This window comes from Triticum dicoccoides, chromosome 5B (genome assembly GCF_002162155.2).
Source record: "Triticum dicoccoides isolate Atlit2015 ecotype Zavitan chromosome 5B, WEW_v2.0, whole genome shotgun sequence".
Classification (NCBI taxonomy): Eukaryota; Viridiplantae; Streptophyta; class Magnoliopsida; order Poales; family Poaceae; genus Triticum; species Triticum dicoccoides.
The window spans coordinates 306857627-306872912 of record NC_041389.1 but is presented as its reverse complement, the minus strand read 5'-3'; the positions used below and the strand labels follow the sequence as shown (position 1 = coordinate 306872912).

The following is a 15286-nucleotide window of genomic DNA, read 5'->3' as shown; positions in this document are numbered from 1 at the left end:
AACCAGCAATGGGCCTCTAGGTCCCATAGGTGGTTGTGGTTTCTCGCGACATCTTTGGCGTGCCAGGTAGGGGGATCGCTTGTGCGAACCTGAAGACGTGAGCATCACATCACCTTCGTCGCCATCTGCATCTTCGACGATGCCATCGACCATTGATACATCTCCAACATATCTATAATTTTTTATTGTTCCATGCAATTATGTTATCCATCTTGGATGTTTTATATGCATTTATATGCTATTTTATATGATTTTTGGGACTAACCTATTAACCTAGAGCCCAGTGCCAGTTTCTGTTTTTTCCTTGTTTTTGAGTTTTACATAAAGGGAATACTAAACGGAGTCCAATTGACCTGCCAATTTACGGAGATTTTTTATGGACCAGAAGAAGCCCCGAAGCAAAAGAGTTGGGCTAGAAGAGTCCCGAGTCATCCACGAGCGTGCCCCTACCTCGTGGCTGACTCGGAGATACCCCTGACATGAAACTAACGCAAAAAATTCCTATAAATACAGAAACTACCAAAAAGAAACCTAGACCGGGAGTTCTGCCACCGCAAGCCCCTGTAGCCATGAAAAACCAATTGGGACCCCTGTTCCGGCACCCTGCCGGAGGGCGGATCCATCGCTAGTGGCCATCTTCATCATCCCGACACTCTCCATGACGAGAGGGAGTAGTTCACCCTCGGGGCTGAGGGTATGTACCAGTAGCTATGTGTTTGATCTCTCTCTCTCTCTCTCTCTCTCTCTCTCGTGTTCTTGATTCAGCACGATCTTGATGTATCGCGAGCTTTGCTATTATAGTTGGATCATATGATGTTTCTCCCCCCTCTACCTTCTTGTAATGGATTGAGTTTTCCCTTTGAAGTTATCTTATCGGATTGAGTCTTTAAGGATTTGAGAACACTTGATGTATGTCTTGCATGTGCTTATCTGTGGTGACAATGGGATATCCACGTGATCCACTTGTTGTATGTTTTTGTGATCAACTTGCGGATTTAGTGACCTTGTGAACTTATGCATAGGGGTTGGCACACATTTTCGTCTTGACTCTTCGGTAGAAACTTTGGGGCACTCATTGAAGTTCTTTGTGTTGGTTGAATAGAGGAATCTGAGATTGTGTGATGCATAGCGTATAATCATACCCGCGGATACTGTGGTGATATTGGAGTATCTAGGTGACATTAAGGTTTTGGTTGATGTGTGTCTAAAGGTGTTATTTTACTACGAACTCTAGGGATGTTTGTGACATTTATAAGAATAGCCCATTGGATTGATCAGAAAGAATAACTTTGAGGTGGTTTTGTACCCTACAATAATCTCCTCATTTGTTCTCCGCTACTAGTGACTTTAGAGTGACTCTTTGTTGCACATTGAGGGATTGTTATATGATCTAACTATGTTATCATTGTTGAGAGAACTTGCACTAGTGAAAGTATGAACCATAGGCCTTGTTTCCTAGCATTGCAATACCGTTTAAGCTCACTTTTACCACTTGCTACCTTGCTGTTTTTATATTTTCAGATTACAAAAACTTATATCTACCATCCATATTACGCTTGTATCACCACCTCTTCGCCGAACTAGTGCACCTACACAATTTACCATTGTATTGGGTGTGTTGGGGGCACGAGAGACTCTTTGTTATTTGGTTGCAGGGTTGTTTGAGAGAGACCATCTTCATCCTACGCCTCCCACGGATTGATAAACCTTAGGTCATCCACTTGAGGGAAATTTGCTACTGTCCTACAAACCTCTGCACTTGGAGGCCCAACAACGTCTACAAGAAGAAGGTTGTGTAGTAGACATCAAGCTCTTTTCTGGCGCCGTGCCTGGGAGGTTAGTGCTTGAAGGTATATCTTTAGATCTTGCAATTGAATCTTTTAGTTTCTTATTTTATCACTAGTTTAGTCTATAAAAGAAAACTACAAAAAAATAGGAATTGAGGTTGCCTCATATGCTTCATCTTTTTAATGCCTTTCATGAAAATAAGGATTCCGATAATTGTGCCAAAGTGTTAGAAGAAGAATGCACTAAAATGTTTGGCACTAAATCTTTGAATGATGAGCATGATTGCAATGTTGTTAGTATGAATTCTTTGAATATCCATGATGCTAATGATATGCAAAGGCACAAGCTTGGGGATGCTATGTTTGATGAGGATGATATTTTTTGTCCTCCAAATTTTGATGAGCAAATTTATTATGATGAAAGGATGCCTCCAATCTATGATGATTATACTGATGAAAGTGGGTTTGGAAGAGTGTCAACTTTAGGAAGTAACAACCCCACTATTTTGGAGGGTGTTGAATCTTATTGTGATAATTATGAAAGTGGATTTGGAGATGTCATGAGTTTATTTAGTGATGAATCCACTATTTTAGAAGAGGTTCCAACAGATTATGAGAATAAAGTTGCTATCTATGATGATTATTGTGATGACATGTATACTATAAAGAATAATGATAACCATGAAACTTGTCATCGTGATTTTAATTTTCAATTGGATTATGCCTCACATGATAGTTATTTTGTTGAGTTTTCTCCCACTACTATTCATGAGAAGAAATTTGCTTATGTGGAGAGCAGTAAAATATCTATGCATGTAGATCATGAATACTTTATGTGATGGTTATATTTTTGAATTCATTCCTGATGCTACTGAAAATTATTATGAGGGAGGAATATATGCTTGTAGGAATTGCAATAATATCAAGTTTCCTCTTTATGTGTTGAAAATCTTAAAGTTATGCTTGTTTTGCCTTCCTATGCTAGTTGATTCTTGTTCCCATAAGTTGTTTGCTCACAAAATCCCTATGCATAGGAAGTGGGATAGACTTAAATGTGCTAGTCATATTCTTCATGATGCTCTCTTTGTGTTTCAATTCTTATCTTTTATGTGAGCATCATTGAAATCATCATGCCTAGCTAGAAAGGCATTAAAGAAAAGCGCTTGTTGGGAGAGAACCCAATGTTTCTACCTACTGTTTTTGTGTGTTCACATGATTATGCTACTGTAGTAATCATGTTTTATTGCTTTTGTTTCAATAAAGTGTCAAGTAAGACCTTTGGGATAGCTTACGGTGATAGTTGTGTTGATCCTGCTGAAAATCAGAAACTTTTGCGCTTAGTCAATTGGTTTTGAAAATTCACAGAAACGTGCTTTTGAACTGATTCTTTTTGCTATGGATTAGTTCAAAAATTTATCAGGTTTTCCTAATTTGTCTTGATTTGCGGAGTTACAGAAGTATTCGAGAGTTACAGATTACTACAGACTGTTCTGTTTTTGACAGATTCTGTTTTCTATGTGTTGTTTGCTTATTTTGATGAATCTATGAGTAGTATTGGAGGGTATGAACCATAGAGAAGTTGGAATACAGTATATATTACACCAATATGAATTTGTAATTAGTTCACAACAGTACCAAAAGTGGTTATTTATTTTCTTATACTAACAGAGCTTACGAGTTTTCTGTTAAGTTTTGTGTTGTGAAGTTCTCAAGTTTTGGGTAAAGATTCGAGGGACTATGGAATAAGGAGTGGCAAGAGCCTAAGCTTGGGGATGCCCAAGGCACCCCAACATAATATTCAAGGGCACCCAAGCATCTAAGCTTGGGGGTGCCCCGGATGGCATCCCCTCTTTCGTCTTCGTTCATCGGTAACTTTACTTGTTTTATTCACCACATGATATGCGTTTTGCTTGGAGCGTCATTTTCTTTTCTTTTGTTTTGCTTGCTGTTTGAATAAAATAGCAAGATCTTAAATTCTTAAATGCCATAGGGTCTTCACATAGTTGCATAATTATTCAACTGCTCATTGATCTTCACTTATATCTTTTGGAGTAGTTTGTTGTTTGCTCTAGTGCTTCAATTATATCTTTTTAGAGCACAGCGGTGGTTTCATTTTGAAGAAATTGATGAACTCTCATGCTTCACTTATATTATTCTGAGATTCTTAAACAGCATGGTAATTTGCTTTGGTTATGGATTTAGTCCTAATATGATGGACATCCAAGAGGGATATAATATAAACTTTCATATAAAGTGCATTGAATACTATGAGAAGTTTGATTCTTTATGATTGTTTTGAGATATTGTCGGAGTAAATGAGCACGGGTACCCCTATCTGCTCCACATGATATTTCAAGACATCGGGGTTGGCCGCACCCCTCAAGCATCAAAGACAACGGATCGCCTTCTTGTGGCCGGCTGCTAGAAGGCAGCGAGGCCCAAAGAGCGGCCCTGGCGTGGACCGACTCTTAGCAGCGACGGCCACCAGAGCGACCGACTCCTAGCAGGCGGCCCACCCTCGCGCCCTCAAAGTTTGCACCCACATAACAACGACGAGACGGGGCGTGGCTACAGAATGGCCTGCCACCCCCAAATCCAGGAACGAACGTGGCCACAGTGTAGCGTACCGGGTGGCCATCCCTAGCCCGACGCAACACTGTTGCCACGCTGCCCATGACATCATCCATGGCAGAGGAAGCCATGCTCCCACGACAGGCTGTCGATACGGCCCGCAGGCTGCGGGCCCTACCTGTCCGTGAGATGCTAGAAGGCGGCGAGCCTTGACCGGTCGGCATCGGGGGAGGCCGACTCCCGGCAGCCGATCCTCCCCTTCCATTGAAGTTTGTGCGCCATTAACCAGATAAGACGGGGTGTGGCTAAAGTGAGCGCCCACCAGGTGGCGGTACTACAGCCACGCTCTCCCCGATCAAGCCCTCATCATCAGAGGCAAGGCTACAATGAAGAGCAGTCGACAGGACCCACAAGCAGCAGGCCCTACCTGTCGACCTAGAGCCCGACAGCCGGCAGAGAAGCCAACGACCAGAGACACTGATGGACTGGGCCTACACCCGGCCGGATTACCATTGTACCCCTGGGGGGTAGGCCTATATAAACCCCCAGGGCACCCATGCAAAGGGTTCAGACTCTTAGAAAACACACACATAGAGAGAGAGGAGTAGAGCTAGCCTAGCCCTTCTTCCTTCTCTAGTAAAACAGCTCAAGGAGCAAGCTTGTAGCTTCTTGTTGATCTAGTGATCATGCGGAGACCCCACAGAGCAGGACTAGGAGTGTTATCTCTTAGGAGAGCCCCAAACTTGGGTAAGATGCATCGGCGTACATGTTTACGCCTTATCCCGTTTCCAGGCACCGGCGATGTCTTACTAGCTCCCACCATGATAAGCCATCCTTTGGCATATGTCGCACCAAACCCCCGATATTTGGCGCCCACTGTGGGGCTAGGTGCACCGTCGTCCGGAGATCTCTTCTGGACGGGAACCTTGTTCCTTCCTGGCAAGCGCAGCCAGCCCAGCACGCCTGATGGCGTTTGCACCGACGTGCTGCATGGCGCGGAAGTCGCCTGCGCGGCGAGCTGCCTCGCTGATCTCATCGGCGAGATTCGCCTATCCAACGAGCCCGTGCCAGGCGCGGGCACAACCAGCTCCGAGAGTTGCCTCATCGACCTCCTGGCAAGCTCAACATCGCCAACGAGCCCGCCTCCGACCTGGAGTCGATCGGTTCCACCGACCCGATGCTTGTCGACTCTAACACGACATCCCTCGATGCCTTCCCCACAAACATGGTGGTCATCGATGACTTGCTCCATTGTGCAGACAGCGGTGGCAGCACCGTCACCGAGGTGTTCGTCATCAGCCACGATGGAGCCTCCGGTGGGGACGCCCAAGACCCGCTGCAGGCGGCAATGCAGGACCTGTCTGTACCCGTCGTGGGCGACGCCAACGCCGAGACGCTGGAAGCCTGCCGTGTCGCACTCATCGAGAGCGGCAAGAAGCTGGCCGCTATGAAACGCCTAACCGAGGCCTATCAGTGCGAGGTTGATCGCGTTGTCTGCAGAATGCCGGCTGCTGGCGAGCCTAGCCGCATGGGCACCGTCCGACAACGCGGCGCGGCCATTGGCAGCATGCTGGGGGCCGACCGTCCGGTCTACGCCATGCCCATCAAGAACATACGGGCTGCCCAGGCGGCAGCAGATGAGCTAGACCACCTGGAGGGTAACGAGCAATGCTGCATGACGGAGCGCATTCAACAGCTCATCGACATAGCTGCCGCACAACAAGAAGCCGGCACGCGTGCCGAGAATCCTCCTCCCCCTCCCCCTGCCGAGAGCAAGGCATGACCTCCCGGACGCCGACAGCCGGTGGTGCCCGCGGCCGAAGAGACAAAGAGTCGGCTGCTAGCCGCAGTCGGACGCGCCTCACCATTGAGCGCGACCAAGACGGCCGCCCTCGAGCTGTGGAGCGGCGGGACGACCGTCCGCCTCCTCCTCCACCTCGCAGGGAGAGGTATGCCTCTCTGCTGCCTATTGAGCACCCGACGCTCAGCAGCCAGCTAGGCCGCCGTGAAGGAATTGGAGAAAATGATGCCCGCCTGGCTCGATCCCATGCGCTAGAATAAGAAGAAGATGTGATTGGTCCGCCTTGTTTTGGCCCCCGCATTCGCGACGAGCCCTTCCCTAAAGAGTTCTCGCTCCCAAGAGATACGCCCAAGTACAATGGCTCCATGAAGCCGGAAGATTGGCTGGTCGACTACTCTGTCGTAGTCAACATAGCAAACGGCAACAAGCGCGTTGCCATGAAGTACGTCCTCCTCATGCTTCAGGGCATGGCACGCACTTGGCTGAACAGCCTCAAGCCCTACAGCATCAACAACTGGGTAGATTTCACCGAAGTCTTCATCCACAACTTCACCAGCACTTACAAGTGGCCGCCCAAGCCTTGCCAGCTCTCTCTGTGCGTCCAAGGCCCTATCGAATCCACTCGCGATTACGTGACGCGGTGAGCCGACCTACGCAACTCCTGCAAATGGGTGCACGAGGTGCAAACCATAGAGTACTTCACCGCCGGGTGCAGAGAAGGCACCCTACTCAACCACCGACTCCTCTGTGACGAACCGGCTACATTCGATGAGCTGCTAATCATAGGAGACAAGTACTCCACTGCCGACTCCTCTATGAAGTTGGAGCTTCAGGTGGACGCGTCTCGGAAGGTGCTCCCTTTGGCTCCAAGAACGCCGGCTGGTGACACCAGCCGGTGCCAGCAGCAGAACGACAACAAGCGCAAAGCCCCGATGCCAGCTTCCACCAGCTGGCAGGTGGCAACAGTCGAAGATCAGCAGCTAGAGGGGCAACCCTTACCCAAGCGTCAGAAAGGCGTCAAGCCGGCTTGGCAGCCCGCCTTCTCTTATGAGCAAACCCTTGATGCACCCTGCAAGTTCCACAGCGGCACAAAGCCATCCAATCACATCACCCGGAAGTGCCACTAGCTCACCCAAATCTCCAAGGGCGAAGGGCTGCTGCCCCCTCCGCCTGCTGGCCAGCCGCCTCCGCCTCCCCAGCAACCGGCGGACGTCCAACAGTCGGTGCCATCCAAGATGAATTCGTTGAAGAGCACGGAGCCTACGTTGTCTTCACCAGCCAGGCTGATGATAGGCGTAGCCAATGCCAGCAGCACAAAGAAGTCAACGTTGTCGCCTCTCAAGTCTGAGAGTTCATGCACTGGTCCGAGAAGCCCATCAGTTGGAGCCGGGCCGACCACCCGGAAGTGATGCCTTCTCTGGGTTCTTATGCCCTGGTGTTGGATGACACCATTGCAACAGAGAGGTTAGCTGCTCGTTTCTCCCGAGTCCTGATAGACGGCGGTAGCAACATCAACATCCTTTACCGCGATACCATGGAAAAGTTGAGCATCAAAGCAAAGCAGCTCCAGCCCAGCTGGACTGTTTTCCATGGCATTGTGCCCGGCCTTTCCTGCTCACCAATTGGCAAGATCAAGATAGATGTCCTCTTCGGAGACAAAGATCACTTCTGCCGTGAAACAATTTGGTTTGAGGTGGTGGACCTGGAGAGCCCTTATCATGCACTACTTGGCCGACCTACTCTGGCCAAGTTCATGGCAGTACCTCACTACGCCTACCTCAAGATGAAGATGCCGGGAACCAAGGGCATCATCACCATAGCTGGAGATAACAAGAAGTCGGCTTCCTATGCTGCTGCTAGCATTCGGCTAGAAGAGTCCCTCGTGATTGCCGCAGAGAAGAAGCTCCTTGACCGGGTTGTGGCCATGGCCAGCAAGTAGCCGGGCCTGTCACCAGGCCCCAAGGAGTCGGAGACTCAGGGCTCCTTTCAGCCGGCCAAAGAAACCAAGAAGACACCCTTGGACCCGAACCACTCGGAGAGGTTCGCTCTTATAGGAACCACCCTTGACAGCAAATAGGAAAGCGAGCTCGTCGATTTCCTCCGCGAGAATCGGGATATCTTTGCATGGTCCCCCAAGGACATGCCAGGTGTTCCGACGGATTTCGCTGAGCACAAGCTACATATCAGAGCAAATGCAAAACCAGTCAAGCAACCCCGCCGCCGACTGTCAGAAGAAAAGAAAAGAATTGTTGGGGAAGAGATAGCCTGGCTCCTAGCAGCCGGCTTCATTATGGAAGTGTTCTTTCTAGAGTGGTTAGCCAATCCAGTCCTTGTACTGAAGAAGAACAACAAATGGCGCATGTGCATTGATTATACCAGCCTCAACAAAGCTTGCCCCAAAGATCCATTTGCCTTGCCTCAGATTGATCAAGTAATAGATTCTACAGCCGGATGCGAGCTGCTGAGTTTCTTGGATGCCTACTCAGGGTACCACCAGATCAAGTTGAACCTGGCCGACCACTTGAAGACCGCCTTCATCACACCATTCAGAGCCTACTGCTACCTGACCATGACATTCGGCTTGAGAAATGACGGTGCCACTTTTCAGCGTTGCATGCAGAAGTGCCTCCTCAAACAGCTCGGCAGAAAAGCCCACGTCTACGTAGACGATATTGTGGTGAAGACGGAGAAGTGCGGTACCCTTTTGGAAGATCTTGAGGAAACATTTGACAATCTGTGCCGTTTTCAAATCAAGCTCAACCCCGAGAAATGTGTCTTTGGAGTACCAGCCGGCCAGCTCCTTGGCTTCCTAGTCTTAGAACGCGGCAATGAGTGCAACCCTGTGAAGATCAAAGCCATCGAGAGGATGGAGATACCCATCGACTGCGAGATGTACAGAAGTTCACCGGGTGCTTGGCATCCCTCAGCCGTTTCATCAGTCGGCTGGGAGAGAAGGATCTTCCCCTGTACCAGCTCATGAAGAAAACCACTCACTTTGAGTGGAACGACCAGGCGGGCGGGGCCTTTCTCCAGCTGAAGAAGATGTTGACCATGCCTCCTGTCCTAGCGGCTCCGACTGTCAAAGAGCCCATGCTCCTTTACATTGCCGCAACCAGCCGGGTGGTCAACACAGTCATTGTGGTACAACACCCAGAAGACGGCAAGGCACACCCCGTCCAGAGGCCCATGTACTATTTGAGTGAGGTGTTGTCAGCCTCAAAGCAGAATTATCCCCACTACCAGAAGATGTGCTATGGCGTGTACTTTGCCGCCAAGAAGCTCAAGCCATACTTTCATGAGCACCCCATCACGGTTGTTTGCACTGCCCCACTTGCTGAGATCATGGGCAACAGAGATGCATCAGGCCGGGTGGCCAAATGGGCCATCGAGCTGGCTCCATACACCATCTTATACCAGCCTCACATCGCCATCAAGTCCCAAGCGCTGGCTGACTTCCTCGTCGACTAGGCCGAGACCGAGTACCTGCCACCAGCATCGGATTCCACCCATTGGTGGATGCACTTTGATGGCTCCAAGATGCACACCGGTCTGGGAGCCGGCATCGTCCTTACCTCTCCCAAAGGCGACAAGCTCAGATACACATTGTAAATCCACTTTGCCGCCTCCAATAATGTGGTCGAGTATGAGGCGCTTGTACACGGGCTCCGGCTGGCCAAAGAACTTGACATCCGCCGGATCCTGTGCTACGGCGACTCAGACTTTATGGTCCAACAGTTGTCTGGCGACTGGGACGCCAAGGATGCAAACATGGCAAGCTACCGCTTCCTCGTCCAGCAACTCAACGGATATTTCAAAGGGTGTGAGTTCCTTCACGTGCCACGGGCCGACAACGAGCAAGCAGATGCCCTGACACGAATTGGCTCCACCCGGCAAGCCATACCAGCCGGCGTCTCCCTTCAGCGCCTTCTCAAGCCATCTATCAAGCCTTCACCGGAACCAGATTCTATCTTCGGCTGCCCCCAGAACAGTCGGGTCCGACTTGGGGACCTCAACAGTCGGTTCGGGGACTTCGGCAGGCGGCTCAAGGAATGCTGCAACCGCACCTGGCCCGGGGACTTCAGAACCCGGACCAGGGACTGCTGCAGTTGGCATGGGGACTTCAACAACACAACAAGTGGTGGCCGACTCCAACCCGCCACCTCCCAACCCAACCGCCCTAGTTGTAGTGGTCGTACTGACAGTAGAAGAAGTCGCAACTGCATCATGGGCGCATCCCATTCTCAACTTCCCGGTGAACAGAGAGCTGCCGACTGATGAGATCTCGGCCCGGCAAGTGTAGCGCCGGGCAGGAGCCTGCACAATAGTAAACATAGAGCTTGTCAGGCGCAGCGTGACTGGAGTCTTCCAGTGATGCGTAGAACTAGCAAAAGGCAAAGCAATCCTCAAAGATATCCACCAAGGCGAATGCAGCCACAACGCGGCCTCAAGATCACTTGTTGCCAAGGCTTTCTGCCACGGTTTCTTCTAGCTGACTGCTTCGGAAGACGCCAAGGACTTGGTCAAGCATTGCAAGGGGTGCCAAAAAATCAGCTCCAAGCAACATCTGCCGACTTCTGCACTCAAGACCATCCCTCTCACTTGGCCCTTTGCTGTCTGGGGCTGGACATGGTGGGCCCATTCAAGACAGCACGCGGCGGCATGACAAATTCACCAAGTGGATTGAAGCAAAGCCAATCAAGAAGTTGAATGGGCCGACTGTTGTGACCTTCATCGCAGACATCACCGTCCGATACGGCATACCACACAGCATCATCACCGACAAGGGCACAAATTTTTCCAAAGGAGCCTTGGCCCGTTTTTGCGCGATGCAGGGCATCTGACTGGACTTAGCGTCCGTTGCCCATCCGTAGTCAAACAGCCAAGTCGAGCGAGCAAATGGCCTCATCCTCTCTGGCATCAAGCCTCGACTGGTCGAGCCACTGGAGCGCTCGGCCGGCTGCTGAATCGATGAGCTGCCGACCATCCTCTGGAGCCTGCGTACCACTCCAAACAAGTCAACCGGCTTCACTCCTTTCTTCCTTGTGTACGGGGCCGAGGCTGTCATCCCAACCGACATCGAGGTCGACTCAGCTCGTGTCACCATGTACGGAAAGCGAAGGCAAAGGAAGCACGAGAAGACGGTGTCGATCTGCTAGAAGAGGGCCGGCTGTTGGCACTCAACCGGCCCGCCATCTACCAGCAGAACCTGCGCCTCTACCACAGTCGGAAGGTCAAGCCAAGATCCTTCCAAGAGGGCGACCTTGTGCTCCAGCTGATCCAGCGAACAGCCGGCCAGCCCAAGCTCTCGGCCCCTTGGGAAGGCCCCTACATCATCAGCAAAGCCTTGGGCAACGAATCCTACTACCTGATCGATGCACAGAAGCCTAGGGCACGCAAGAGGGACAACTCCGGCAAGGAATCAGAGCGCCCATGGAATGCAAACCTCCTTCGAAGATTTTACAGCTGATGCAGTATGTACCATGCTACCTTTTGTATTAAGAAAAAGACATCAGGTCCCCCGAGGAGCACTCGGGGACTACCCTTTTTATCTATATGATAAGTTTTATGCCTATGAATGTGTTATTTCATTCTTTTGCCTGGCACCGAGTTCGACCAGTCGGCCCGGGGGCTTGCCGCCTTGTATTATGTCAGTGCTACCTGCAGTCGGACAAGTAATGTGCCGGCATCTAAGCCCTCTCTTGCCACAAGCCGCAGCTTGCAGAACGACTGTCCGGCTGGCAAGAGTTAAAGGCAGGAAACAATGCCCACATGAAAATGGCTAAGGACAAAAGCATTGACATAAGATAGGTCGGCTTCCCGCCTCACCGACCGACTGCTGAGCAACCGCCCTGCCGGTTTCTTACTTACCTTGCTACATTCTAAACGGCCGAAGTACTTGTCCTCCCAAATGGATAAGTACTTGACCCAACCACAGTCCGCAGAGCGGCTGCCTGGCTGGCAAGGCGGTAGCCAAGGGAGGGCGGAAAAAGAAAAGGCCAAAAGAACAGAAAGCAAGACAAGTTGGAATTTGGCGCAAGCACAACACGTGCGAGATAATATTTACATAGCAAAGCTTTCAAGCCGAAATTCAACAAGTTTGAATACACCCCCAGCGGGTGGAACTGCGTGAATTTAATGATCTTGTTCAAAAGACTACAAAGCAGAAAAAGTTAAGATAAAAATTGGACGCCTAGGCCAACGGAGCAGCAGGCGGGTCCAGCAGGCTGGTGGAGTCGGCGGCACCGGCTGGCAAGTCTCGGCTTGGTCGTCTCCAGCAGCAGTCGATGTGCTCGCACACGGCTCGTTGCTCGAGGCACAGTCGAGCTAAGGCTAGCCGTCCGCTCCGTCCTCCGGCGCGTTGTCTTCACAATCCTCGCCCTCCTCTTCCTCGCGTTTATCCCTGGAGGCGATCTCCTCCGCCGAGTCCTCACCGTCATACGGGTTCAGCCTGAACCAATTCAGCGGCGCCTCAGCACCCTCCTCATCCAACTCGGGGATGAAGAAGCCAGTCTAAGTGTACTCGGCAATCGCCATGGCGCGTAGAATGAGATCACGCCTAACTGCCACCAACTCTGTCTTGGCTTCCTGCCGGAACGTGGTCAACTGGGCTAGATCTAGCCCAGGATACCACACCTTGACGAACTCCAAGGCCTGTCGTGCGCCTGCCCGGGCCGAGGAGCTTTTCCACGCCTCGAAGCGGCCGACAGCCACATCCAACCAGTCGGTGATGTCTACTACACAACATTTTTCTTGTAGACGTTGTTGGGCCTCCAAGTGCAGAGGTTTGCAGGACAGTAGCAAATTTCCCTCAAGTGGATGACCTAAGGTTTATCAATCTGTGGGAGGCGTAGGATGAAGATGGTCTCTCTCAAGCAACCCTGCAACCAAATAACAAAAAGTCTCTTGTGTCCCCAACACACCCAATACAATGGTAAATTGTATAGGTGCGCTAGTTCGGCGAAGAGATGGTGATACAAGTGCAATATGGATGGTAGATATAGGTTTTTGTAATTTGAAAATATAAAAATAGCAAGGTAACTAATGATAAAAGCGAGCATAAACGGTATTGCAATGCTAGGAAACAAGGCATAGGGTTCATACTTTCACTAGTGCAAGTTCTCTCAACAATAATAACATAGATAGATCATATAACAATCCCTCAACATGCAACAAGGAGTCACTCCAAAGCCACTAATAGCAGAGAACAAACAAAAAGATTATGGTAGGGTACGAAACCACCTCAAAGTTATCCTTTCTGTTCTATCTATTCAAGAGTCCTTAGTAAAATAACATGAAGCTATTCTTTCCGTTCAATCTATCATAGAGTTCATACTAAAATAACACCTTAAGACACAGATCAACCAAAACCCTAATGTCACCTATATACTCCATTGTCACCTCAAGTATCCGTGGGCATGATTATATGATATGCATCACACAATCTCAGATTCATCTATTCAACCAACACAAAAGTACTTCAAAGAGTGCCCCAAAGTTTCTACCGGAGAGTCAAGACGAAAACGTGTGCCAACCCTTATGCATAGGTTCATGGGCGGAACCCGCAAGTTGATCACCAAAACATACATCAAGTGGATCACGTGATATCCCATTGTCACCACAGATAAACACGGCAAGACATACATCAAGTGTTCTCCAATCTTTAAAGACTCAATCCGATATGATAACTTCAACAGGAAAACTCAATTCATCACAAGAGAGTAGAGGGGGAGAAACATCATAAGATCCAACTATAATAGCAAAGCTCGCGATACATCCAGATCATGCCATAGAGAGAACACGAGAGAGAGAGAGAGAGAGAGAGAGAGATCAAACACATAGCTACTGGTACATACCCTCAGCCCCGAAGGTGAACTACTCCCTCCTTGTCATGGAGAGCGCCGGGATGATGAAGATGGCCACCAGTGAGGGATCCCCCCTCCGGCAGGGTGCCGGAACGGGCTCCCGAGAGGTTTTTGGTGGCAACAGAGGCTTGCGGCGGCGGAACTCCCGATCTATTGTGTTCTTTGATGTTTTTAGGGTATATGGGAATATATAGGCGAAAGAAGTCGGTCGGGGGAGCCACGAGAGGCCCACGAGAGTGGAGGGCGCGCCCAGCGGGGTGGGCGGGCCCCCCTATCTCGTGGCCTCCTTGAAGCTTCCCTGGCTTGCACTCCAAGTTCCCTGGATTGCTTATGTTCCAAAAATAAGTTTCCCGAAGGTTTCATTCCATTTGGACTCCATTTGATATTCCTTTTCTTCTAAACACTGAAATAGGTAAGAAAAAAACAATATGGGTTGGGCCTCCGGTTAATAGCTTAGTCCCAAAAATAATATAAAAGTATATAATAAAGCCCATAAACACCCAAAACAGATAATATAATAGCATGAATGCTTCATAAATTATAGATACGTTAGAGACATATTAGCATCCCCAAGCTTAATTCCTGCTCGTCCTCGAGTAGGTAAATGATAAAAGAAATAATTTATGAAGTGTGAAAGGTAGCAGATGCACAATTTTGATCAATGATAATTTCAATCACCTTTTCTAGCATGATTATATGTCATAACAGTAGTTCATCTCATAAAACTTCTCACGATCAAGTAACAAGCTATTCACATGTTAAAGCATAGACCATAAACTTTCTTGAAAACTAGCAAACTTCATTCTGAGTCATCAAACAATTGCAATTCATCTTATTTTCAGGAAGGGTCTATGTCAGAGCTTTGATTTAGCAAACTCCACATACTCAACTATCATATAGTCTTCTACAGTTGCTAACACTCATGCAATACTAATTGTTATGGAGTTTCAAACGGACACTGAGAAAGATAGGGGCCTATAGTGTTGCCTCCCAACGTATTCACCTTTGGGTGATGTCAACAATAATAGTTCATGCTAACTTACATCCAATTGGATATATATATATCAGGATCTTTCCAACACGAGGTGCTTGGCAAAGGATAAAATGAAAAAGGGAAAGGTGAAGATCACCTTGACTCTTGCATAAAGGAAAATACATAATGTAAAAGATAGGCCCTTCACAGAGGGAAGCAGAGGTTGTCATGCGCTTTTATGGTTGGATGCACAAAATCTTAATGCAAAAGAACGTCACTTTATATTGCCACT

At 49.1% G+C, this 15286-nt stretch overlaps 1 pseudogene; it reads right to left on the bottom strand.

Annotated features, from left to right (window-relative positions):
• LOC119309439 overlaps positions 1-4489 on the bottom strand; it is a 20029-nt pseudogene extending 15540 nt beyond the window's left edge.
• Positions 4490-15286: the final 10797 nt, after the last annotated feature.